This window comes from Melospiza melodia, chromosome 4, assembly GCF_035770615.1.
Source record: "Melospiza melodia melodia isolate bMelMel2 chromosome 4, bMelMel2.pri, whole genome shotgun sequence".
Lineage (NCBI taxonomy): Eukaryota > Metazoa > Chordata > Aves > Passeriformes > Passerellidae > Melospiza > Melospiza melodia.
In genome coordinates, this window is record NC_086197.1 from 21,220,539 (window position 1) to 21,246,916 (window position 26,378).

At 45.5% G+C, this 26,378-nt stretch overlaps 1 protein-coding gene across 2 annotated transcripts in view; it reads left to right on the forward strand.

Moving 5' to 3' along the window:
• The first annotated feature begins 1,992 nt into the window (after positions 1 to 1,992).
• The window catches only part of STK38L (serine/threonine kinase 38 like), a 46,278-nt gene continuing 21,892 nt past the window's right edge, over positions 1,993 to 26,378 (forward strand). Inside the window, exon 1 of one of the 2 annotated variants that reach the window (XM_063154189.1) lies at positions 1,993 to 2,043. The gene's annotated coding sequence lies outside the window, so the exon portion shown is untranslated. Of the gene's footprint in view, positions 2,044 to 24,692; positions 24,913 to 26,378 lie in introns of those variants that run through there. The other variant, XM_063154190.1, reaches the window with a different exon arrangement.

The window sequence follows — 26,378 nt, forward strand, 5'->3', positions numbered from 1 at the left end:
CTTCACATGCCAGTAGTTTTTTTAGTCTTAGGGAGCCATTTGTTTCCCTTTCTCTCTTGAAAATAATTAAATAAATGGAAGTTTGCCCCACTTCCCCCCTGACACATCCACATACATGCACAGGACCAACAAAATTCAGTAATTTTCCACTGGCACAACAGCCTTTCAGTGCTTGCCATCTGCTGTGCTGGCAGGACCCACCAGAGGAGCTCCGGCAGCAAGGCAGGAACTGGAACGTCACGTTGTGAATATTCATTCCATTTTCATTGTCACAGCTGGGCCTCAGCATCCCTCCCAGACTGACCCTGCTTCCCCCGGCCTCCCTGTGGCAGCTGTGGGGAGCAGACAGGAGTGAGGTACTGAAATCAAAGCTTACAACTCACAAACACACAAGTCAAAACCATCCCCGACTCCTGCTAGGGGGTAGGGATGTCTGTCATTCCCGCTGACCACTGTTACTGACACAGATTTTTAAGGACTTCAGCTCTGGGAAGAGAGCTTTGGTGAAATACAACTTTTCTAGATCCATAACCAGCTTATTTTGAATTTATTTATCATAGAGTGCCTTTTCCCTTCTTGCTAATTCTGTTTCTGGATTAAGTGTCTGTACTTCCAATATGGTGAACATGAGTGCACAACTTCATTAGCTCAGGCTCCAAACGTGGGACCGGAGTTCAAATGTCCCAAAGGACAGTCAGTCTCTTCAGGAAGCACTCCTGCACCTCATTCAAGTTCAAACATGCTAAATTTAGGTTTCTGTTATTTCAAACCCACCAAACCTAATGCTTTCAAGAGCCAGTCTCAGCAGGTAGGTTCACAGTGGTCTGAGAGGTCCATGGTGGATTCTCTGGGTCTGCCTGTGGATCCTGAAATTGTGAGATCCCTGGGCAAGAAATCCGCTTTAGTGCACACAACTCCTAAGCTCCTTATCTCTACATAAAGACTAACAAGGTAAAATAAACCAAATCTGTCAGTTAAGTCCTCCTCATCAGCAACTTTCCTCAAGTCAAGTGATGACATCAAGACAAACTTTCCCTCACTTCCACATGCTCCATGTCGTGATGGAGCAGATGATTGCCCTTTGTCACTCCTCCAACGTGAGCTCACAGATTTGCCTTCTGCACAGTCGAGGCCAGTCTAACTCCCGACTGTGAGACATGTCACAGCCACAAGCCCTCAGGGAGTCCCGACTGGCAGAGCTTGCTGAGTGCCAAGGTTCATGCTGGGCTGCAGGGACAGCATCGTGGGGTGCATTGGGAAGAGCATGGATTGCAGGTAGAGGGAGATCATCCTGCCCCTCTGCCCAGCCCTGGGAGGCACATCTGCAGTGCTGTGTCCAGTCCTGGGCTCCTCAGCACAGCAGGGACAGGGAGCTCCTGGAGTGGGGCCAGTGGAGCTGCAGAGATGATTCAGGGCCTGGAGCATCTGTGGCAGGGAAAGGCTGAGGGAGCTGGGGCTGTCCAGCCTGGAGAGGAGCCCCAGCTGAGAGGGGCCCTCAGCCCTGGGTGTCCCTGTGTGCAGGGAGGGCTCCGAGCAGGGCCCAGGCTCTGCTCCAGGGCCCAGCAATGGCACCAGAGGAACGGGCAGGGACTGAGCCCAGGAGGTTCCACCTGGGCAGGAGGCAGAACTTCTGTCCTGGGCAGCGGCCGAGTCCGGAGAGGAGGGCGAGTCTCCCTCGCTGGGGATATTCCAGAACCGTCTGGAGCGAATCCTGTGCCGTGCACTCAGGGATGGCCCGGCTGGAGCAGGGCAGCAGCCGCGGCAGCCCCAGCGCTCCGCTCCGCTCCGCTCCGCTCCCGGCCCGATCTCCGTCCCGCTCCCTGTCCCGGGGCGCCGCCGCCGCCGCTGGACGGGGCTGGGCTGGGCGGCAGGGCAGGGGCGGGGCGGGGCGGGAGGCGCGCGCCGGCGGGCGCGGCCAATGGCGGAGCGGGGCTCGGCGGCGCGCGGCTCTCGCGAGAGCCGGCGGGTAAACATCGGCCCCCGCCGCGGGCCCGCCCGCTGCCATTCGCGCGGGGGCGGCGCCGCGCTCGGACCGGGCGGGAGGTGAGTCCTGAGGCGAGCCGGGTCCCGAGGGGAGCCGGGCGCTCTCCGCCCCGGCGCTGCCCGCGGAAACAGCCCCGGCACGCTGCCGCTGGAGACTGGGAATCTCCCCCTGCCTCCCCTCTTTCCTCCCACCGCACCGTGAGGCAGCAGGAGCAGCCATCGCCGTGGAGGCTGAGGGAGCGCAGCCTCAGCCTCGGTGCGGGGACGGTCGGGGGTGGCTCTGGGCTGCGGGGCAGTTCGCCCCCTGCCCCTCGGGTGGCTCTGCCCGCAGCCCCCGGGATGTCTCTGCCCGCAGCCCCCGGGGTGGTTTGTGCCCCTGCCGCCGGCTGGGAGGCTGAGGTGCCCCCGGGGTGTCGGTGCGGGGAGCGAGGTGAGCCCGGCGCGGGGAGCAGGGCCGGGGCTGTGCGGACACCCCGCCGGCAGGGTCGGGGCTGGGCTCTACTCGTGCTACAGAACGTGGCTCTGGGCTTAAGGGAGTCCTGCCCTCTTTAGAAATAAATAAATAAATAAGGGGCCGAAATTATCTCCGTAATGCGCTTAGAAAAGCAAACAACCTTCACAAGTTTCCACTGGCGGGAGGAGCAAATCGCAAACCTTGTGCAGAGCCGGAGGAGTTGGGGGTTGAGGCCCCGTGGTTTGGCTCTCCGGCTGGTGCTCTGTGTCTGCAGACAATTCCCATTGACTCAGGTAAAAGTTAAATGCCAGGGACTTACAGAGGTCGCGCAGTTGTTGTTTGGTTTTACTTGATCTGGAACGCCTTGGGTGAGAATAGCAGAGCTCACATGCGTGCCTCGCTGATGTACCTGCCTTCCTCTTGCAAAATCCACACTGGGAATAAGTGAGCCTTGCTGTAGCCTCTCAATCAAAAGCAATGCCGACGTTTCGTTTTTGTTTGGTTTTTTTAAGAGAAGTTTCCTGTAAGATATTTGGTGGGTTGTATTGGTTTTGCTTTTACCTGCTTTTTGGTGAGCAATGGGGTTTTTGTTGACTGTAGATGTTGGGGTTTGTCAGGTGTACTGATTCAGTGTTTTGATTACAGTTTTTAAAAGTCACTTAAAACAGAGGGATCTTGTTTATGAGTGTTTATGATACTAATAAATCTCGCTAGAGTTGTGCCTGCTCCATAAAAGATGCCTGAATATACACAGGAATCTGAAAAATTGTTTTCATTCCTTATCCTTCAGGAGTGAAAGAATATCAGCTTTTAATTTTACTCCGAAGAGTGAAAAGAAATAGGAGCCCACAGGCTACTGACCTCAGAGTGCTGATCAGTGAGCACCCTCATTGCATTTGAGAAATCTGTTACTGTATCCACTAGAATTGCTGCAATTTTACCTTCTGTGCCGCATGTAGACTTGTTTTCCTGGCTTTGTTAAGAAGTGTCTTGGATAGGAAAAGTCAAATTTGCATAGCTCTGTGGACTCATTTGTTTTTCATAATGTACGTGGCATACTATATGTTTGATTGAAATATTTTTGCTTAACAGAGCTTAAAAAAATTCTAAACACTTATTTCTCAAGCATTTCAGGGGAAAACAAATCCCAAGCTACTAGCTAAGCACTCTTCAGAAGCAAATATTTACAGAGGACAGGTATCATGCTTTTTTTTTCAGAAAGTTAGTCTGTCTTAAAAAAGCAAACAGCAAATGCACACCCCATCATTAACTTGCAGTGGACTTGGACCAGGCCTATGGTCTGGGTGAGGGAATGTTCCCAGGAGAACAGAAATTTTGGGTTTCTGTCAGAAATTTTGGGTTTCTGTCAGATGATCTGCTGTGGACCTGCTTGTGTGAGCTGCCCTGGCATGGTCTGATGTGCAGTGGAGTCCCTGTGGGGCTCTCCTGACTTGGAGCATGTGGGATGTCACAGAGGAGTTCAGTGCATGTGGCTGAGGTGTGCTCACCTGTCCTTTCTCAGGAGTTCTGTGTAGCCCTCCCTTGGCTCATCTGTCATTTTGTCCCCAAACTTTGAATGGTAGGTGGGAGTTTTTTAATCATTTGGGTTACTGCTGTAGTTTGGGATGGCTCTTGAATCCTGTGGTGACCACAAGGAGCTTAGTCACTGTCTGTGTCCTCTGCATCTGTCTAGGCAGTGAGTTTGTCTTGCTTTCAGAGCTTATCTCCTCCCTACAGATTCAGCTTTTGCTCAGTCCATGTTTATTCCAATAAAAATGTTGTTCTTCCCACCAAGTTTAAGCTGAGCATTAGTTAAAATGTGAAGCCAGTTGATAAACTTTGATATTTGTATTCCAGGAGGTGCAGGGTAGACATGGAAATTGCAATGAAGAGAATTGCTTCTCTGAATGCAGTATTCATCAGCACAAAGCCTGCTAAGCTGATATTATATGGTAAATGGTTTGCTTTTAGTCTCCCAGAAAGAGGCTTTGTGTCTTAGGGTAATGGCAGTTGACATAAATCAAACATACAATTGTCCACAAAATCATTTAATCTTCTCTTGTTGCTCCTTCTAACATATAGCTGCACTTAGAGCAGACCTGCCACTGGTGGTAATTGCACTGCTGTGCCTTGAAAATATTGGTTTGATAAATAACTGGAGTCTAATTTTTGAGATGGGTTGGTGCAGAATTTTTCCAAGTCTGGTGATTAAATAACAGCTTTTGTTGTGCAAAAAATTGTTATACTGGGGTAAGCCAATTTAATACTGTGGGGTAGGAACTCAGGGAAGAGTTATTTATTTCATGTTATGAATTTAAATAGTGAACTGTATTTAAGATGGCAGGGTCTTGTCTTGAAGACTCAGAAATGAGTTGTCAAATGCAGCAGAGCAGACTTTATAATTTGATTGGTGCAGAGGATCCTGCAAATCTGTAGTTTAAAACTCCAGAATAACTTCAGCAGTCCCACTGCTCCAGTATTTGCATGGGGAAGTAATAGAACATTTTCCTCTTAACAGTATAAAACAAAACGGGAAGTAGGGGAAGAAATAAATGATCAAGAGAAACTCAGTTTCCTTAATAAATAATAAATAATTTGAAGCATTAGTAGTATGGGAAGCATTAAAATGGGCAGTTGTTGTAGTTAACACTGCATTACTTGTGAAATCAGGTAATCTTGTAAGGCATGCATTGATATATCACTAAATACCTGTTACAGATTAAAAAAGCAAAGGAAAATGGTGGATCAGGAAAGAATATAAATTTTTTATGCTTCAAGTAGCTGATTTTCTGATTTCTTCGTAATTTAGGTGTTGAATTTTGTATGCTGGTTTGTACTGTAGACCTGAAACTTAGTTTGTGTTGTGTGTCTTTAATATTTATACCTGCAGACTTGCAAATTTGTTAGCTGACCTGTGGTTTCATGAGAGTTACAGCTGGTCAGAATGTGAAGAAAAGAGAAATATTTGGAAGAATATTTCTATGGGATTTTGATTGTCTAAGGAACAGTTGTCTTTATGTTTTTACTAGTAAAAAGAGCAGTGAATGATTAAAATGGTAGCCTGGGTTTATGGGATTTCAGAAGAGTGAGAATGTCCTGAAGTAGTAAAAAGGGAATCAACTCTTCACCTTTTAGTAACAGGGAGCAGCCATGATGAAGTAATAGTTTGGTGTGTGCAGGTTGTGCAAACAAATGGAGTTTATCAAAGGTGACAGAATGAATGGGAGGGAGGAAGTAAAGGGATAACTCAAACCTGTATGGGAGAGGAAGAGTATTTACTGTACTGCAGCTTATATTGGCTGTGTCTCTTATGTTCCAGAGTTTGAGCCTGTGATCACTGACATGCTGTAGAGGAGCTCCAGTCTTAGCAAAGACCTTGGCTTATTGGAGTGTGTTAAGTTTCCTTCCACAGAAGGGGAAACAAAAAATATTTTTCTTGCCTTTGACCAGATGAAAGGTTGTGAAACCTTTTCTACTCTGTAATAAAGAGAGCTGTTTACAATTCTGAGAGCACTGTGTGTAATGTCACATTAAGTACTGCACTTATAAAATGTGCCAAGGTATTTTAGCAATTAAATCTCCTGGTAGGAAAACAAAACCCAGCTGACCATCCCCAGACAAACCCTTGGAAAACCTGGCCTTCCCAGAAAGCTGTACTTGATTAAAGGCCCTTTTCATGAGCCACTGTAGTAGAATAATGCTTATGAGAAACACACTTGTGCACCAGTTGGTTGCAGTTAAAATGAAGATTTTAGCACCAAACCATAGGAGTGGCAGAGACTCAGCTTGTACACAGGAGTGTACAGAAGGGGCAGAGTCGTAACTTGCACTGCCATAGCCAAGGGATGGGGAGGGATGGCAGTCATCACTTCAGCAGGACACTTGACTGCCCTGAATGGCTGCTGAGGGCAGAAGCAGCAGAGCAGAGGGGCTTGGCAGGAGCAGCTTGTCACAGGTGGGGATCTCTGTGTGCCTGGGGGCTCTGCTGGTGGTACAGGCTCCATGTCCCTGGTGCTTGTCACAGGTGGGGATCTCTGTGTGCCTGGGGCTCTGCTGGTGGTACAGGCTCCATGTCCCTGGTGCAACAGAGAGGGAGACAGCTCCTTGGCATTGCTGTGCTGTGCCATGAACTTCCTCCAGCATCACTGAGAACCCCCCAAAGGACAGATGGGAGCCTCCTCCTGACAGATGTCTGGAGAGTCTTGAGCCTGTTCTGTGGGTAAAAAGTCTCAGTGTTTTTATGACTTTACTGGTAAAAACCTGCTTGCATCTGAACTGATAGGTAAATTCCAAAGGATATTTCCTTGTCTGCAGGAGGGCTCTTGTGTACAAACCAGCCAAGATGTGCATGGCCTCACCACAGAACCCTTTCCTTGGGATTAGGTGTCTTAGATTGCCATGGATCATACCTGCACACAGAGGAGGGGACAGGATGCAGGGATCCCAGTGTTGCCCCTTCATTACCCAGGGCAGAGCTGCCTCTTTGGCTGATTTGAACCAGGCTCTGGAGAAGGCAGGGCTGGTTCACAGGCTTCTACTATTTCCCATAAAAACTGAGGAAAACCTTTCTTTTCAGGAGAAATCCCCTTTTCCCAGATTAGCCTAGTAGAAATGGCAGACCTTAGACCAAAAGAATCAGGCTCCTTTTGTATATTGGAAAAGTGTTTATTACAGACATTTCTTTAAATTTGTTTTAATTACTTTTTACAATGAGCAGTTGCATAATGTGTTCCCTGCCCTTCCCTCTTGCTGGTGCCTTATAAGGGAGGTAACCAGAATGGCAGCCAAATATCAGCCTGATGATGAAAGAATTGTTCCACTTAAAATGTCACTAATTTTTAGCCTGCTGAGTCCTGTATGAAGAGGAGAGCTTACATTTGTAGCTCCCCAGACAAAAGCACTGCACTGCATTGTTTAAAGGCAGCTGTTGTTTCTTACAACAGCTGAAGTTGAAGATTGCTCTGTTCTGTGCTCTGTGGCATTCACAGAGCAGGAAAGGAGAACAAATTTAATCACAAGGTGAGGATTTAGTGGGAGTACCTGTTTCTTCAAACAGTAGCAACTGGATATGTAGAATGAAGGCTGTTTAACAGTAATTAAAAGTATAATTTAACAAGCTGTAAAATCTGGAACTAGAAGGGAATTTTGTGTTCTGCATGTGAGGATCTCTGTGGGATGTGGACGCAGTCATTCAGCAGTGAGAGCCACGGCTGGTACAGACAGGTAACAGCAGCTGTTAAAGCACATTCCCATGCAGTGGGGTAATGGCTGGGGCTTATCAGACACTGGTGCAGCAAATACTCTTGGTGAGACTCAGCAAGGCAGTTTAAAAGGCTGGGAGAACTGGGATTGGTCAGCCTGGGAAGAGAAGGTTTTGGGGTGACCTCACTGGGCCCTTGCAGTGCCTGAAGGGAGCCCACAGGAAAGATGGAAAGAGGGCCTGGAGTGACAAGGGGCAATGGCTCCAAAGTGACAAAGAGGAAATTTAGATTGGATATGAGGAAAGAACTGTCCCTGTGAGGGTGCTGAGGCCCTGGCACAGGTTGTTCAGGGAAGCTGTGGCTGCCCCATCCCTGGCAATGTTCCAGGCTGGATGGAGCTCTGAGCAAGCTGGGCTAGTGGCAGGTGTCCCTGCCCATGGCAGGGGGCTGGAATTGGATGTTCTTTAAGGTCCCTTCCAACCCAGGCAGTCTGAGATTCTCTGAAGTAAGGCTGCCTTGTGGTGCACCTCCTGTAGTTGTGTGTCTTGGAAGGCAGTTAAGTGCATCACAGCAAATTCTGACTTTCAAGATAAGGTGAAAGAAAGGAATTGTGACATTAACTTTCATCTTTGTCACTGGTTTTTATTGGTTTTGTTTGTGCCTGGTTGGTTCCACTAAAGTGATAAAGAGCTCTGGTTGAACAGGTGTGTGGCTGTTCTTTGACTGACTTGCCATATTTCACTTGTGTAAATCAGAAGTTTTATTGTGCCTAAGGAAAATTTCTCTTGCTAAACTGATCTGTCTGCTGATAGTTTAATTTATTGCCTTCACTTAATGAAATTAGTTATAGATGTATCTACATTTCCATGAATGCTGTAGGAAAGAAAATATTAATATTCAGGTTTATTGGGGAGGAGAGGAGAGAAACAAACCAACCCTGGTGATATTGCAAGCACAGTGTCTAGTAAAGTCTTATTGTTTAGTCCTTCCCCAATCTTCACAGCCATAGGGAGTCTTAGGAAGTAGTGACTAAGGGCAGAGAATTGAGGTTTATCAGAACAGGAATTCTTCATGAATTCATCTCTCAAATCTCCTGTGAACAAAGAATATAAATGACCACTTTATGTTGAAGTGTTTTAGATGGTTCTTCCTCTTATGGTTAATTATTGTATGGACACTCCTGCTCTGTGTTTAATTTAACAGAGAAGGAGAGATCATATAAAGTCTGCACCACTTGAGCATCTTAGCCCACTTGTAGTCTGGATATGGTGACCTCACTGCACAATTGCCTAAGCAGCAATTAGAAACTTTCCTGAGGGGTATTTTTTTTCCCTTCTTAAAAAAAAAAAAAAAAAAAAAAAAAAAAACAACCCAAAAAAACCCAAACAAACAAAACAAAAAACCTGCAAGAATTATGTTAAGAACACCTGGAATAATCCCATGTAAGTTGCTTATTCTTTGTGAAATCAAAGTGAAGTTGGACAAAATGCCAATAAGCACAATAAGCACCAGAGGTTGGGGCTGTAGTTCCCAAGGCCAGTGAACCCCAGACTGCTGTCAAGGCTCAGCACATTCTCAGCCCATCAGCCCCCTCCCAGACCTCTTCACCATGGGTTAGAAATCACTAAGTTATGATGAGCTGTTGTGATAGGAATGAGCATCTTCAGAAATAGTTTCAAGTAGGAGATGGAATTGCAGGAAGATTTTGAGAAGGAGATCTGGAGAAACAATACCAGTTGTTTGGGAAATGAAGGGAATACAGAAGGGAATTCTTCTGCCTGTTAAATCTTTTTCTTCTCTTCTTGTCTTTTTTTTTTTTCCCATGAGCCTCTGATAAAGGGAAAAGAACAAAGTGGAATGCTTTAAATTGTCAAGCTTTGCTGGCAAATCTTCAAAGAAATTGGAAAATTTTTTACCTTTCTCACATTGCACCAGTTCTTGACTGCTCTAGTTCTCAGTAATTACCAGTGTTTACAGGCAACACTCACCCATTCCTTCAGGAGGAAGGAACACACTGAAGTCACTGTGAGCCCCATGTGCAAGGCTGTCTCCAATGTTTGAGGCCAGGCAGCTATGGTAGTGCCACAGGAGAACAAATGTCTGGGATGAATCCTTGCATTCCAGCTGTGCTGCTGTGCTAGTCACATATAGAGGTGTCCAGGATTAGAATGTCTTTACCAGCTAATCAGTTTGAGCAGGTAAATCCTGGCCCTTCCAAGGGGTTGGTTATACCTGGCATGTAATTTAGGTGCAAGTGAACTTGTATGAAAGTTTCTTGTGACAGGAATGGTGATGTGTGCTCTTGTCTTCCCAGCCTTGCTCAGGGCTTTATCACAGTGAGGAGTGTGAAATGAATGCCATTCTGATATGATCAGTGCAGAGAATTTCAGGCCATGGCTGTGTCAGTGGGCTTGACCAGTTTGTGGATATTTAAGTTCATGTATTTCAGCTCTAATCCCCGTTCCTTCCATGGGGATTGGTGGTGCTGATGCTGCTGTAGAGTGACCTAAAGGAACTTTCCACTTCTTTTTTCAGGATCATCTGAGTACAACCTGCCCTGCTCCCTGCTCCCAGGTCAGGCTGGAAGCCTTGTAAGCATTGTCTCTGGCAGCTGGGCTTCATTCATAACTCCAGAGTCTTAGGCTCACACTTGGATACCTTTAAGCCCCATTTAATCCCAGAGGGCACCTGACTCACATGAACTGACTGCTTTTGCTCTCAGACACGTAAGCCACTTTTGTAGTGGCACATGAAAAAAGCAAGAACAAATCCCTTTCAGAGTTCAGGAGAAAGAGGTGAACATTGTATCACCAAAACCAGGGAAGAGAGAATTTCACCTGTCTGAATACACACTGACCTACAGCACTGACTGGAGCTGCTGCTCACAGCTTGTGCTGCAGCCTGGCCACTGACAGAATAACTTTGCTGAGCACCTCTGCTGCAAAGAGGTTCCTTGGAGCCTGCCAGAAATACTGTGCCTTCACCTTTGGTCCTCAGGAAGACACAAAACTCTGGCCTTTGGGAGGGTTTACAAAGAAGAAATGTGCTTGCCCTCTTTATGTTCAAATAAGCAAAATAATGTTCTGCTCTGTAAAATAATCTTTACAGTCAAAAGGAACATTGGGAGAACGACCAATGGATACATGTATTTTTTTAATGTGTACTTTGGATCACTGCATTTGAAAGGATTGAAATCATAGTGGAAAGTTACAAAAGAAAAAGGAAGTAATTATGAAATAATCGAGGGGGGGAAATTGTTAAACTGTAATAAAGATAAGTAGTTTTAGCTAATTTTCTCTCTGCCTTTTTTGTTAAACAAGCAGCAATATTTTGAAAGCAAATTTCACTTTTGTTTATTGTTCAGCCCAGTTTCAGGTGTTGACCCCCAGGCACAGAATGAGCTTGTGCTGCTTGGGGAGCAAGGGCTGCAAGAGAAGAATTATAATGAGAATTTTGCTTTAAGAAAAGAAATCCAAGAAACTGAAGCTGTTAGTGTTAATTGTGTTTTTATCTTGTAGAAGCTAATTTTCGAAACGAGTCCTGACAGTGTCTTTCTTATTTCTCTATGCTTGTAATTTTCTCAGTCTGAGAACCAGAGCATAAATGTATTTTCTTGGTTCTTTTGCTGAAGTGCTCCTCATCAGTTGTGTCATCCTTAAAGATGTGCAGACTGAGAAGACAAAAGCTTCTGTGTCCTTACTTAGGACATTAGGGAGAGTGAATCTGCATCTGCCTGTGTGCAGCTGGAGAATGCAGTTGCAGGATGAGATTTCCTCAAGTCAGTGTGGAATCCAAGTGCTTTCCCTCCCTCGCTTGCATACCGAGGCAAGGCTGGGTTTTGCCACAAAGGCTGGTTAGTTAAGGACCACCCACCCCCCTTCTCCTTGAATCCTAAAGTAAATCCTCCTCACATATTGCAAACTGGGGAACCCCAAGCAGGAGCATTGCAGCTCCAGCTCCATATTTGTCTTGGATGGAAGGCCAGACTCCTGTCTGGAACATGTGAATCAGTGCTTTGGGTGCAGCTTCCTTGGTTCAGGGTGGGGATGATCTTGTCAGCAGAGCACCTGCTGGACAAGATGCAGTCACTGACACCAGTGGGCTGCCAGTAGTTATGTACATCAAGGCAGGGAGACAGGAGCTTTTTGTCCTGTGCTACAGCAGGCACCTGCCTTTGCTTTCCCTTCTTGGGTAGATCAGGAAGGTAGTTTGTGCTTGACCCTGACTTTAATGAAATAAAATTTAGCTAAGGAAGCTTTACTGAATGCATTCCAATGGCTTTTCAGATTAATGGCATTGACTAATGTGTGAATAAAATAAACAGCTGAAAATTTATTGTAATTCTTGATTTCCTTTGGTACCTCAGTCAATGCTAATTCGAACCAAGAAGCCTCTTTTTTTGGATAAATCTACTGCCCATATTGAATTTGGTGGTATAATTCTAATCAGCTTTGAGGGAGAGGGGACTGACAAAGAATAATCCTGCCTCTGTTGTGGATACTTGGGACATTTTTAAAGTGCTAGGCAGATATGGGTGTGCTGAGATGTTTTTTACGAGTGCTTTTTCAATATTGAAATGTGGCGCTCTTTGAGGTACTGACCACATTTGACCTTGTGTTCTTCACAGGCATTGTTCAATCAGTTTAGCAGCTGTTTACAAAGCACCAAAATTCAGAAGGCTTTCATCTCTGAATGAAACACATTCTTTTTGCTCAACTTGGCATCTCTGAATTTTCTGAGCAGCACCAATCCCCTAATGCTGTGTGATTAGATTCAGTTACCTTGTGCCATCCCAAAAAGTTCCAGTTAATTAATGGAATCAAGTGATGCTTTCAAAGCTATTGCTCTGAATTGTGACACATCCAGCTAAAATTACTTTGTTTTCTTAAAGCACAGAGTCTAAAATATTGATACTTAGTTTTCTAAATTTGGCTCGCTTGCTTCATGCCCTTTTACTGGCAGATACAAGGCAAATGCAACTAATGATTGATTTCTTTGAAGTGAGGTGGTTGGTTCAAGGGGAACCTCTACTTCTGTGCTAAATTTTCTTACAGAAAAATGCTTGAGAGCTCTGAAACTTCTGTTGGCTCCAGAAAGAAATACAGTTAGAATGTGGGATGGGAATATTCCTGCTCTCCTTTTGCATGGTTCTAGCATGTCGGAAGCCAGTAGGTCTTGGGCTTTACTACTGGTAAAGTGTTGGATTTCAGGTATTACTTAAAGGAATACTTAGATTAGTTCATATTTAGCAAAAATGCACTGGGATGCTTTCACAAAAGATGCTGGTAAAAACAATTTGTGTTTTGAAGGAGAGTGCTATTTTGAGGGAGGGTAATCCTTTTTCCCTACCTTATTCAGTGCTTGGCCTTCAGATTGGTATCAACAAAGGAAGTGACTCTTACAGATGCTTTTGTGATGTGGTTCCTAATTTGCTGAGAGCTGGACCGAGATCCCTTGACTCATTTCACGTAAGCCACCAAAGAGCTGTTTCCAGTTACTGCCTGGACCGGGTCTTGGAGCTGAAAGATGCCATCTCTGCCTGCCAGCCATGCCTCACAAGAATCATAACAACTTGCATTTCAAATATTTCAATATGATAATTCAGCCTTTGAAGTTTTGGCACCTATTTGGCAAGGGATGTCTCCAAAGAGGTATTTTTAGCAAACACTATATATAGAGCTTCAGATCTTCATCTTCTTTCTTTATGTGAAGAATATTTTTACCATTTGTGAGGTGCCCAGAGTTAAAGGCTGTAAAAATGACAAGATGCTCAAGCCACAGTTGGATTCAATGTGTCTTAAATTTGGTGGGAGCTGTGCCTATCCACATTACAGACTTGCCTGGCCCTCTCCTGCTGGAGGGTCCAATGTCCTGTGGTGCAGGTGGGGATGAGGAATGCCACCTATTTTGTTTGCTTTTGGAGTGAAAGTGAAATCTGTTTGCTGTGGGACTGTTTACTGAGGATGGGTCTCTAAAGGTGCTTGAGAAAGCTGTTGCAGGCATAGCCAACAGTTAGAGGCTTTGGAGATTATGAGGAGAAGCCAACTGCTAAATCCAAAGGCTCATTCCAGATATTCTCAGCACAATGGGAGTTGGCATTGTGTCAGATGCCAGGCAGGATTCATCTGCTTGGCCTTGGGTGTTTAAAAGTTGCACATCCATCTTAACCATCCTGGGTGCTCAGTGGACTTGGAGAAGCACTGGGAGGAGATGTTTGCTTCTGCCTCCTGCAAGGGTGACTACAGTTGGAAAATATGGGTGCAGGGAAGGCCTGGGTGGACTTGCAGTTGTGCTGTCTGGAGTGAACACCCTGATACTGCTGTGTGACTTCTGAGTAGCTCCCTGGAGCAGGTGCAATGTCAACAATAACAGACCTAGTGGGTTCACTTCTGTCAAATATCCCTGCAGGTGCAAGCAAGAAGTTGTGAATTCTCAGCCTCCTTTTGTTTTGCCAGCAGAGTGGTCAGGATCTGTTTGTTTTTCTCCATAAGACCGTGAAGAATGTGCTCCCTCAACAGCAGCTGAGAGCCCCAGGGCTCCTGTGATCCTCTGCAGCTGCACCTCTGAAAAATCCCTGGGCTCAGGTCAACTGAGCTTTTTCTTCTGTTTCCTGATGTAATTCTAGATTTTCCCATAGTTCATTGTGGCATTTAGTGTTAAAAATAGGATTCCATAAAGCATCTTTATGTTCCTGAAGTGCACACCCTTTATTTTTCAAACGTGTGTCTGTGTGAAGCCTTGCCAGAGGAGCAGTGTGTCTTTGCCCAGCGCTGACCTGATCTGACTGTAATACTAAACTCAAGGTGAGATTCAGGACTAATGCACTCATTCTGTGTCTCAGCTCTTCCTTCAGGTTTTTGGCAGCTTCTGCAGTTACTCTTTGTGCCTCAGACATCCATGCTGCATAGTTCACTTTTGATTTAATTTTTTTTTTGGTGGCTCTGATTAGTTTTGTTATGCTTTTTGCATTTCTGAAATCAGACTGAAATTGTCTGCATTATTTGAGAACTGTATGTGGCGAGTGCTGTGTCAGCATGTGTGGCTCACCATCCCTGGAAACGTTCAAGAAATTATTTTAGTTGATAGTTAATGCTGTGCTTGAGTTGGTGTGGCAGTGTTTGGTCAAGGACTGGACTTGCTCTTGCAGGTCTTTTCCAACCATGACGGCTCTGGGATTCTCTGCTTTCTTGGATAAATTTCTGCTACCAAATGGAAGGGGTCTGTTCCCTACAGGCTGCTGCAGATACTTGTAACAAGTCACGGATCTTCCCTTGCTTGTTCACCTTCAAAATCCTGCCGAGCCTGAAGGCTGGGTTTACTTTGTTTCCTTCTCAGTCCAGGTGATACAGTTGCCAGCTTGCATTATCAAGATCATGTGTTTTAGGTTTCAGTTTTGCAAAGTACCTCCAGCTCTGGTTGGAAAATATTTTAAAGGGGCAAAACATAATTTGCTTGAAGGCTGGGTGGAAGGTACATGGCACAGAGAAGCAGAATAAAGCCTGCAGCTCCAGTTCATTGCAAGATGGAGATCCTTTCTGGCATTATTAACACGAGGGATAACCCAGAGGAGAGGAAAGCAGCTTGAGGCTTGCTGGCAACCCCAAGAGACCTTTGCAGCTTTGAGCATGCTGGGAAGAGGGAGGGCACACCTTCCCTCCTGGAGGCTGCCAGCAGAGCAGCTTCCCTGTGCTTTCAGGATTTGCTGAAATTTCCATAATTTATTTTGCAAAATTTTACTCAAGGGGATTAAAAAAAAAAAATAGACTATCCTCCAGATCTTGCTTCCAACCTTGAGTTACCATCTTAGATCTAGGGAGAGTAATGAATTTTTTATGGATCTAGGCTAGGGAGGTAGGGCTCAGTATCAATGGAGCATAATCTGTGGAGCAAGAAGAGCTAGTTTCTCCCAGACATTTTCTGACTGCCAGGGGTAGTTCTAAAATAAGGGCTTTCACTTGCTTTTCATTTTGTAAATCAATGCAAGTTAAAATACGTTTTAAGGCTCAATTGAAGCAATAATTAATCATCTGAGGAATCACAGATGTAAATGTTTTTAATTCTGTGCTAATACTACTTTATTGGGCTACTTTTTCTTTATTCTTTGGTGCTCCTTACATTTTCAGAAGTAAAGAGAATAGAGCAGAGCAGCTGCTTCCTTGTGATTTGTGAAACTGGGACATGTTCTCTCTTACCCTGTGCTATATCAGTGTGACAAACCGCATTCCTGATACTGTGTGTGGCTTTACTGGGAAACTGTAAAACTTTCCAAAGGTTGCCTATTTATCAGTGCTTTTAAAGCAGCTGATTAATGTTATTTGCATGTGAGCAACAGAACATGTAAACATTGACTGGAGAGTCATTGGAGGAATGCTCTCAGCTGGACTCACAAGAGCAGCGTTTCTCCAAGGCTGCTGGAGCTCAGCTTGGAACTGCTATCACCAAATTTGGCCTCTTGCAGAGCATTGATATTCAGTGTCCTTCCTTTGCTCATTCCCATCTATTTTTCCCCTGTTTCTGAATTCATGGTGGGATTTCAGCCCTGTCTTTGGAACAGTGCAAGCTGTCTCAGGTGCTTATCTTGCCACATGCCCTTCCAAACCCACAATATACAGACCCATGCTTGGCTGCAGCCCTCAAATGGGCAGCTCACACAAGTGCACCTAAAAAAGAGGGCCCTATGTCTCATATGTTTTAGGTTACATAATGAATTTTCAGAATGAATTAATAACTTCTTAATACTTAAGACCCCAGTCTTTTGTGCCTGTGAACTCCTTAAGCCTCCTAACGTGACCTGCTGGCTACAGGAATGATGTTTGCTTTCTTGTAGGGTGACTGAGGCACACCCTAAGTACATTTTCTTTTTCTTTCTGTATGGTTTGTTTTTTGCACATAGGACATAAAATAGAATCCAGATCATCTGTTACTTAATGCAGTTTCCTGTGCTGTAGCCACAAGAGCATCCTTCCTCTGTACATACATCATGTGCAATTAGAAACAGAAAACTCCAGATATTCACTACTTCACTGCTTGCATCACTGGCAAATGACAGAGACTTAATGTGGTTTTAATCTGCAGGATTTGTGCACTTCAAGTCAGCATTAGTGGCTTTGTTAGGGATACCTGAGCAGGCAACTCTTCTGGGAGAGTGGCTGAATAGACTGAGAGGAGATGCATTAAGGAATGAGTGAGAAATTAGGATGGACCTTTAAGTGGATGTTCCTGATGTGTTCCCATAGATCAGGTACTGGGCATTGCTTTAAGTGTTTGAGTGCCCATAAAATGATTCAGATTCAAGTACAGGTTGTGTCTGTGTGTGCTGCAGGGTGGGCTTCTGCTGCAGCTCAGCATTGCTGTTGGAGCTTGCTGTCCATGCTGGGCTTTGCTCAGTGTGCTGGAACCAAGCAGTGCCTCAGGAGAGCTCACAAGGCAGATGGGAGCAGCACATGGACAAACCCTTCCTGGACTTTGTAAATGTGACTGGGGTGATCCATGGGGAGTGCAGCACATGGATGGGGGCTCAGCTGTGCATCATGATTAGCCTCACCCTGACCACTTCCATCAGAATCAAACGGATTGTGTTCTGTACTGTTGCAGCCTGAAGAGAAGGGAATGTCAGAAAGTACTTACAGCCTCAGTTTTGGGAACTCTGCACAGCTCTCCTCTCCACCAGCCCATTTCCTAAGGGAGCCAGCCAAAGTGGGGGCAGGAGGGATGTGACTCATTGGTGAGAGTCAATGTTTGTGTAACAGTTGTCACTGTGGGGCTCTGGGGTTTCTGTTGCACCCAATGTGACACAAATGGCCTCTGTCCAAAGGGACAGCCCTGTACTCCCACTGCCACAAGTGTATCCAAACTTTACTGGGATGTAGTCCAAGTCTGGCTGCCTGCAAAAGGGACAGTGCTGTTCTCCCCCTTGTCCTCTGTGCCTGTCCCTATTTAATTGCTCCCCTTTCACTGAATTTGTGCAGCTGGAGGATGGGACAAACCAATTTGCTGATCTTACGGAAGAGTAATCTCCTTTTCACAAGAACATGGCTGGTTGGTAGCTCAATTTTGTCAGGCTGCTGAGTTGCCCTAACTGGACTGTGGCTGCATTATTAGGAAAACTGTAGGAATGTGGCTGAGACTTGAGGGATCAGCCCAGTGAAGTAGAAGAGACTTTGTTTGAGCTCTGGCTGCTGAGAATTTTCTTGTCTTTCTAAGAACCAGTTGTAGACCTGCACTGACAAGTCCTTGAAGCAGGACTTGGCAGCAATGTCTGTCCTTTCTGTGTAAAGGCCTTGAGCATAGGGGCCATGCCCCTAAGGAAATGTTAATGTTAAATAACATTTCAAAAGTGGAAATGATCTCATTCTTCCTACGGCTTATTTGGGTTTTTCTCTGGTTACTATTTATGGGAAATAGCTGCTTGTATGCAATTTGTCAAGCAATTCAGATCACTGCCTGAAAGTAGTCTTTATTTGCCACTCCACCAGCCTCCATCTTGACCCATTGTTTGTACAGAACCGGTATTTCCGTTCAGGTTTCCTGCAGGTAGCTCCACTTGTATTTATCTGCACTTGACAGATAAAGAAGTGGAGGTTCAATGACACTTGGTCACCTTACAGGGGCAGTAGAGGCTTTCACCTTGAAAAGGAACTGAGAGCCATTCTGCAGGAACACAAGTGTTTCTTCTCCTTTGTTTGAGGTGACTCCTATTCCATGAAGAGTCCTCCTTGTACTGATGAGTCCTGCTCCTTTTCTCAGTCAGGAGAGTGCTTAGCCCTCAGGACATGCTCCAAGGCTTTCTGTTCTGAAGGCTTCCTTGGTGGGAAAGGTTTGCTCCTAGAGAATTTATCATCTTTTTCTGCTTTTCTTTTCATAATCTGTTTCATCTTGAAAGCTTAGGAAACTGGCTCTTTAAATTGATTTATTTTTAATCTGGAAATTTACCCTTTCATGCATGTTTAACATACAGCCTTAATATCGTATAGAAACTTAAGCAGATCTCTTCTGTTACAGGGCTTGCAAGGGTCTTCAGGGTGAAGAGGGAGATGAGAATGTTGACCTCATGTTCAGAAGGCTTGATTTATTATTTTATGATATATATCACTTTATAACTATACTAAAAGAAATAGAAGTTCTCAGAAGCTAGCTAAGCTAAGAATAGAAAAGAATGAATAACAAAGGAGCTCTCTCTGATTCTGTCCCAGAGAGAGCTCGGTCCTGGATTGGCCATTAATTGTACACATCCAACATGGGCCAATCACAGGTGCACCTGTGGCACTCCACAGCAGCAGATAACCATTGTTTACATTCTTTTTCTGCGGCCTCAGCTTCCCAGAAGGGAAAATCCTAAAGAAAGGATTTTTATGAAAAAATGTCAGTGACACTCTTCTGTTCTTTTCCCCCTACTTCCCTTGCAGCTGGATACAGCCAGAGCATTTATCCACACCCTGTTTTGCTTCTCTTTTCCTTTAACTTGGAAACCAGATAATAGAATCAAATATCTGAGGTGAATTTAGGGAAAACAACACCCATTCTGAGTGAACTTTCCCAGGCCAAGGCTGGAGAATTACTACACACTGGGAGCTTATACCCATCACAAAACTCATCATCTTTCACCTGCATGCAGTTCCTTTTTTGCCTTCCTCTGCTCACCCCAGAAGGGTGACTATGCAGTTATGTAGAAGGTGAATATGCAGCTATGTGGATGTACAGACTGTCATAACAAAGCATTCCTGGTGCCCTTCAGCCCTGAAGGAGATGAGCAGTTGGGATGTGAAGGAAAGGCTGCAGGAGGACTTGGGGGTTTCATAAGGCAGTCTGCCTCTGCAAGAGCTGTTTCCTCTCTACCTAAACCTCTAAATTTCAGAGGGATAAATTGCAGCTACCCACTTGCTGTGTGTTTGTGATATATGCATTCTCAATGTGATAGAAATGTTGGAATACGAGACCACAGTTGCATTGACTGTTCTCCCCTAAACCGGCCTGATACGGCACAGTAGTAAAGCTTTCTCTTCTCAGTTATCCTTATTATCACTGTGGGGATTAGGTGTTGTGATTAGGGTTCCTTTATGAGATAAAGCTTCATTCTCCACCTCTGTTCTGGTGATTTGTGGTAAGTCTGGCTCAGCTACATCCCCACCATTCCAAATCTGCTCCCCAGCTTCAGGCACCAGGAGGGTGGTACCATGTGCTCCTCTCTCACGTCAGGAAACCACAGACATCTCTTTATCTCTGGGCCCTCACCAAGTCAGTCTGCTTTGTGTGCCAACAGCTGTCTGCTGCTCCAAATATCCCAGCTCAAGGAATGAAGTGCTGTAGTGGGATTTGAATGGGCAAACATCTGTTCTTCAGTGTTGTGTACACTGACAGCAGACACTACCTGCATTTACAGTTTTGCAGGGCCAGAGGGATCTGTTGTGCTCATTAACCCTGACTGGAGGCACTGCACAGGCCATGGCCGGGCACTGATGTTCTGCATCTCATTTAGCAGTCAGCTCCTTTGCTGGCACAGACTTATCATGTGTAATTACTTAATTTGATTGATGTGATCTAAAAAGAGCCTGGCAAGAGTCAGGGATCTGAACATACATCAGTGGGAAAGAAAAGCAAACTTGGTGCCTTCTTCTCCAGCATTCTTCAGTGCAACAGTCCCTCCTAAATCCTAAAGGTCCTACTTCCCTAGGCTCCTTAGGAAGTAGAAGGGCTTTACAAAATACCTAAAATCTAAGAGCAGAGCTTCTTGGATGACATCTGAAAATGTAACACAGTTTCCTTGAAACTTGTACTGGTGCTGCGTTAGAAGATTCTTTGCTTATTCATTGCTTTTGTGCCAACTTTTGCCTCTTTGTCACAAAAGATGTAGAGAAAGTCCCTGTGACTGAATGTTACCTTTGGGCAGTTGTGCATGTTTTAGAGTGGGACATGTTTTTCATTGGACCTGAGTAGGTCTTTATCCAGAAAACCAATAACTGAGGAGGAAGCAGATTTATGATTCTTGACCTTGCTCTGGTTGTATTTATTTCATGATCTGAAACATTGCAGCAAGATATTTAGCATGGACTTTTTAATGCCAGTTAATTCAATGGGTCTTAAAACAAGGTTTTCTTACACCTGGATGCAAGTACCTGCTAAAAGCTGTGAGAATGCTTAAGTGCACAGGAATGCAATTGCTCTAGTAAATAGAGAAGCTTCCTGTTTTTAGACACTTCTGAGAGGAGAAAGATTTGCAGCACTATGAAACATGGGGAGAGCCAGGAGGAAGGATGGAGAGAAGTGAGCTGAAGCAAGCTATGAAATGTTGTTCACTGCAGAGCACTGTGGGCTTTCGAGCAAGCTACTGATTTCTCTTGTCCCCAGGAAATTAAAATGCACGCAGTGGTAAACACTGGAAGTAAAGGAGTGGCTGCTTGGGGCTGCAGGTCTGGTTCCCTCATCACGTCTCATGCTTCATTGAGTCATGCAGAGTGTTGTCCTGAGCTGACCTCCCGCGTGGAGCACTCCTTGGATGACAGCAGCGTGTGGAGACGCCGCACCTCCGTTCCCTTCCTGTTCCTGCCTCCAGCCCTCCATCCCTGCAGAAGTACAGCCCTGTGTCCCTTTTCTCAGTGAGCTTGGGTGGCTGGGGGAGTCCTGCCCACAGCCACACGCACATGCTCACTGAGGCAGTCTGAGTGGGTACTGCTAAACCCCAAAGGCTGGGTTGTCTTAAGAAGGAAAGGGAATAAAATGAGTTATTTGGAAGAGCTGAGCTCGGGGGGATGTTGGTAAGTCATTGCGTGTCCTTCAGTGCTGAGGGAGTGTTTTAAGTATGGAATGTCTCAAAATGTGCTCCTCACTTTGGGACAGAGCTACTGACAGTAGAGCTTAAAGAATGTAATTCTATCACCAAAGGCTGAAGGCAAGTGGAGCTGGGATGGAAGTGACCTTATTAGTAGATTTGCTTTTCTAAACTTCACATGGCCAGTCTCCCATTGTTTGTGAAATCCAAGGTTATGACGTTTGGATCAAAAGTTTTTTTGCTACTTGAATGGACAAAAGATTAACTCTCAAGGGAAATAAACACAGTTTATGGATCTTACATAGGTGTATGTAGACCTAGGGGTTTTTTAATGCATATATTCCCCTGTATCCTCTTGTGTACCCATACATAGTTTCAGCCTGTACCTTTTCCTGTCAGGGCAATGAATTTGCACCCGCTGCTCGTCGAAAGCAGCAGAGAGCTGAATCTCGGCCGCTGTTCATGGGAGACTTCTGCTGCTCAACTGTGTTGAATAGCAGGAAATCCTGGAGTGCAGCACAACTCCAATATTCAGTTTTTATTCCATATTAGGAAATATTTCCTTATCATTACTGCGGGTGTGTTGGAATGATTTCCGAGATTAATTTCTGCGAGCCAGATTAAAGGACGAGGAGGCCATGCCCGCTTATTTCCCACTTTGGACTGGTTCCTGGGAAGGGCCAAGTGGGCTCAGCCTGGGTCAGGGTGGCCTTTGGCAATCCCTGCAGGTGAAACCAGCCTCACCCAAACTATTTTTAAAAGAATTTATTTCAGCCTGGTAATGGTTCCTCAGTGTGGGTCGTGCAGCTTCTTGTGCTGGCACAAAGCACGGAGCGGCAGCAGGAGGCAAACAAACAGATGGTTGGATGGAAAATGGGATGGCTCCTTTCAGAGACAGTCCTGGCTTGTGCCAGCTTACAGCACACACATGGCCCTGGCCTGGCCTGGGAGGGGTTCCTGCTGCTTGGGAGAGGGATTATTTGCCTGCTCTCATCAGAGCCCCACACTGCTATTTTGGGATGTTTTAGGTTTAGGAATCAACCTCAAGGCAGGAAAGTACCTTCCTTTCCTTCATCTTGAAAACATCTTTTTTGGCTGCATAAAGGTTGTTTAGGGAGCATATTGGAGCTGGCTGCTGACACCCCAAAATGCTCTCTGGGTCTTGCTGTCCCCCAGGTTTCCCTGGTGTCATCATCATCATCATCACAGTGGCTGCAGGACTCGTGCAGTGTTTGCATCCTGAGTCCTGTGTGCCTGGCAGTGTCTCCCCAGGGTTTTGTCACAGCCCTGGGGATCAGGCACTGGGAGTGTCCACTCCTTTTGGTTCACAAGTCATGGAGCACTTTCTGCTTTTAGCTGGGGCTGTAACAGGCGCCTCACCCAGATGCCCCATGGGGGAAGAATGGCTGAAAATGGCTAAAACATTTGGACATCTTTGGCTTTTAAATAGCAATGGGGCATGTTCCAATGGGGCTAATTTTACTTGGTTTCTTAGTGGTGCTTTAAATAGAACAACTGTGATTAATTCTGTAACTTTAAAGTAACAAAACTTATTCAACCATAATGCTCATTTGGGAAGGAAGGCTAAAGGAGATGAAGTAAATAAACAAGGTTAATGAAATGCTGAAGTGTCAGTGATGGCATGTTGCAGTCTTATTTTGTTTTCCCTTCCCTAAAGGAGACTGTTGTAACAACTGAAGGGTGTCAGAAGGATCTGGTCATGGCAATAATGTTAGAAAAGAATCTGCGTGTGAAATATCTGATTTGTTTTATCTGGCAGGGAATGTTGTTTCCTTTCAGTAGCAGATTAAATAAAACAGGGGCTTCTGAATGGTGATATTACTGAAAACGTGAATTAAGGAGGAACAAAATATTTATTTTTCTGTCTGAAACATACCCCAGAGCAGTGCTTGGCAAACATGCTGGTCTGATAATTATGAACCTCACTAACAGCAGCTAGCATCATCCTGAGGCTGGAATGGGACTATTAGGTCAAAACCCATTGAGCTGAAGGGGTTTTTTGTTGACATGAGTGAAATTTGGACAAGGTTCTGTTCTAAGCACAGAAAGCTGTACTTAGAAATAACACAAATATTAAGATCACACCCCAAGAGTTGAAAAATACTGGCCCATGTTTGACATAGATGGGACTAGTGAGGTTTTATTGACAGCTTGCTGCTTGGAGACTTCTGGGTCCTGTTGAGTTTTGGTTGTTTCTGGAGGTTAATCAAAAGCTTTGGAATTGGATTAAAACTAGGTTATAGCAAAAGAAGATAGAACCTCCCTGTTCTGGGCTGCACCCAGAGTCCCAGGGCAGCAGGGCAGGGGGGATTCTGCCCCTGTGCCCCTCTCTGCTGAGCCCCCTGCAGGGCTGCATCCAGCCCTGGGCCCAGCACAGCAAGGACAGGGAGCTGCTGGAGCCAGGCCAGAGCAGGGACACCAAGGGGATCAGAGGGATGGAGCAGCTCTGCTGGGAGGAAAGGCTGAGGGAATTGGGATTGTTCAGCCTGGAGAGGAGAAGGCTTTGGGGTGACCTCACTGTGGCCTTGCAGTGCCTGAAGGGAGCCCACAGGAAAGATGGAGAGAGACTCTGGACAAGGGCCTGGAGTGACAGGACAAGGGGCAATGGCTCCAAAGTGACCCAGGGGAGGTTTAGATTTGGATATGAAGAAGAAATTGTTCCCTGTGAGGGTGCTGAGGCCCTGGCCCAGAGAAGCTGAGGCTGGCCATCCCTGTTATTTTTCAAGGCTGGATGGGGCTCTGAGCAAGCTGGGAGAGTGGGAGGTGTCCCTGCCCATGGCAGGGGGGTGGAACTGGATGGGCTTCAAAGTCCCTTCCAGCCCAGGCCATCCTGTGATCCTCAGCAGGAGGAGGTTCAGTATAAACAATTGGATGGTGAAAACATGCACAGCACAGTTGCCAAACCTGTGGTAGCAGAAACTATAGTGCAGAAAGTCATTTTCCTCCTGGGCTTGATGGCACTTTCTCCTTCTGTTCCCTCACTGGAACTATCAGCTCTTGTACAGCATTTTTATCTCTGCTGTCTGTTTGCTCACCCCACGTATGGCTGCACATCTCAGAAGCTGCTCAGAGTACATCCCACCACATCATCCTGCTGAGCCTTGGGCTGTTTTTTTCATTTGTCTGGCCCTGCCCACTGCCCCTTGGTGTGAATCATGCTGTTATTTGTGTATGGTGGGTTGGTTTTTTCCAGTTTTATATATATCCTGTCTCTCTTTAGGAGAATTCAAACAATTTGGAGACTGTGGGGCTGGCGCTTCTGCTCAAAGCTTTGCCGTGTCTGTGCTGCTTTCCTAGATAGCACCTCATTTTTAAAATATAATCCTTGTCTTTTTTTAATATAATCCTTGTCAGCCTTGGGGTTTAGTGCCCAGCTTGGTGAGTTTTTGGGCTGGGTTGTCTGGAAGGAGCCAGGCAGAGTCTGCTCTCACTTCTCACCCAGAAGAGCCCCAGCTCTGGGCACGGTGGTGACAGCTGGAATTTTGAAGGTACTCACTTCATTGTGCTCTATGTGTTTGCTTCATGTCTCCTTTCTCTTTTATTTCCTAATTCTTGAAAAATGTCATTTGTGTACTTCATTTCAGGAGCAAGTTCAATGTCATGCTGAAACCATGGGAATTTTGAAAGGCAAAAATATGTTTTGGTATGTTACTTATCCAGGGGCTTTGATTCAGGAGGCAAATTCTCTTGGAATGTTAAATGGAAAGTTCATTAATTTGGCAGTTTTTACTGTAATAGTAAACTGCCTTCCTAACTGCTGGGCATTAGAGGTATGCTTGGGTGGATAAATTAAAATTATTATCAGTCTTTCTGTGAATTGATGGCACTTTGGAGGGAGGATTGCTCTTCGCTGTCCTGCTGAACACGTATGTAGCTTGACATTGTAAATCCAAATTGGAGATCAGCAGCATTTGGAAAAAAGGTGTTTTTCTCTCTGGCAGAACTGGGTGTGGGGTTTGCTCCCTAACTTAAATACTCACTGAGTCCTGAGTAAATTTATTCTAGGGCTACTGTATAACTGTACTACACACGTGGCTTCAAAAAGAAACATGATGTTTCCAGTGTGTGACTTAAGTTCAGATTAGTTTGATAATATAGATCCAGCCTGATTTGAAATATCCTGTGGCTCTTCCTACTGACACAGCTATGCAGGAGACTTGCCTGTGCAGGAGGCTTGGATTCTATCTTCTTATCCCTTCCTGATTAGAAAGTGATCCCACAAAGTGCTGTGTTTCAGGGCAGAGCAGTTCTTCATTTGCTTTGATTTATTCCATCTCTCCTCTTTGGAGCTGCTGCAGCAGATGGGATTGGATGCCTCAGTGATTTTTGCACTCATTAATAACAGACTTAATCCAATAGTTTATTGAAAACATTAATGACAGGCTCTGGGAGCTGCCAAGAGGGTGCCCCAGAGAGAATGTGGGGTTTGGAGTTAGCAGTGGTGTAGCAGAATCTGGGTGTGGGGGTTTAAAGGGTGGGAACTCCAGGCAAACAGATGCAGAGTTTGATTTAGAGCTGTTGTGACAAATGGGAGTGCAGATTGAAGTTGTAGTCAATGCTGCTTGGCCTTTCTCTGCTTCCCAGTCAGGAAAGATCTGGGAACAAAAAGGTCAAATGGATGCTTTGATTAGGCAACATTTTTCTACCAGGAGGGAGAGGGAGAGTTGTATCCAGCTGACATATTCTATTCAATGATAGATCAGGAGGGGATTGCTTGGAAACATCTCTTGAAGGCTCCAGTTCAGTAGCATTTGGCTGCTCTCCCCTTTCTGTAGCTGTTCCCTGCTCTCCCTCATCCTTGGGGAGCATCCCTCGTCTCCTCTCTTCTCCTCCCCTCTGGGCTGTTCTCCCTCCTGCCTCTGGTAGCCAGATTTTCCCTGGCTGCTGCACATCCATAGCTCCTTATCCCCTTGCTGCAGGTGCTGAGCTGGCATGAGGAGAGCTCAGGCTGGGA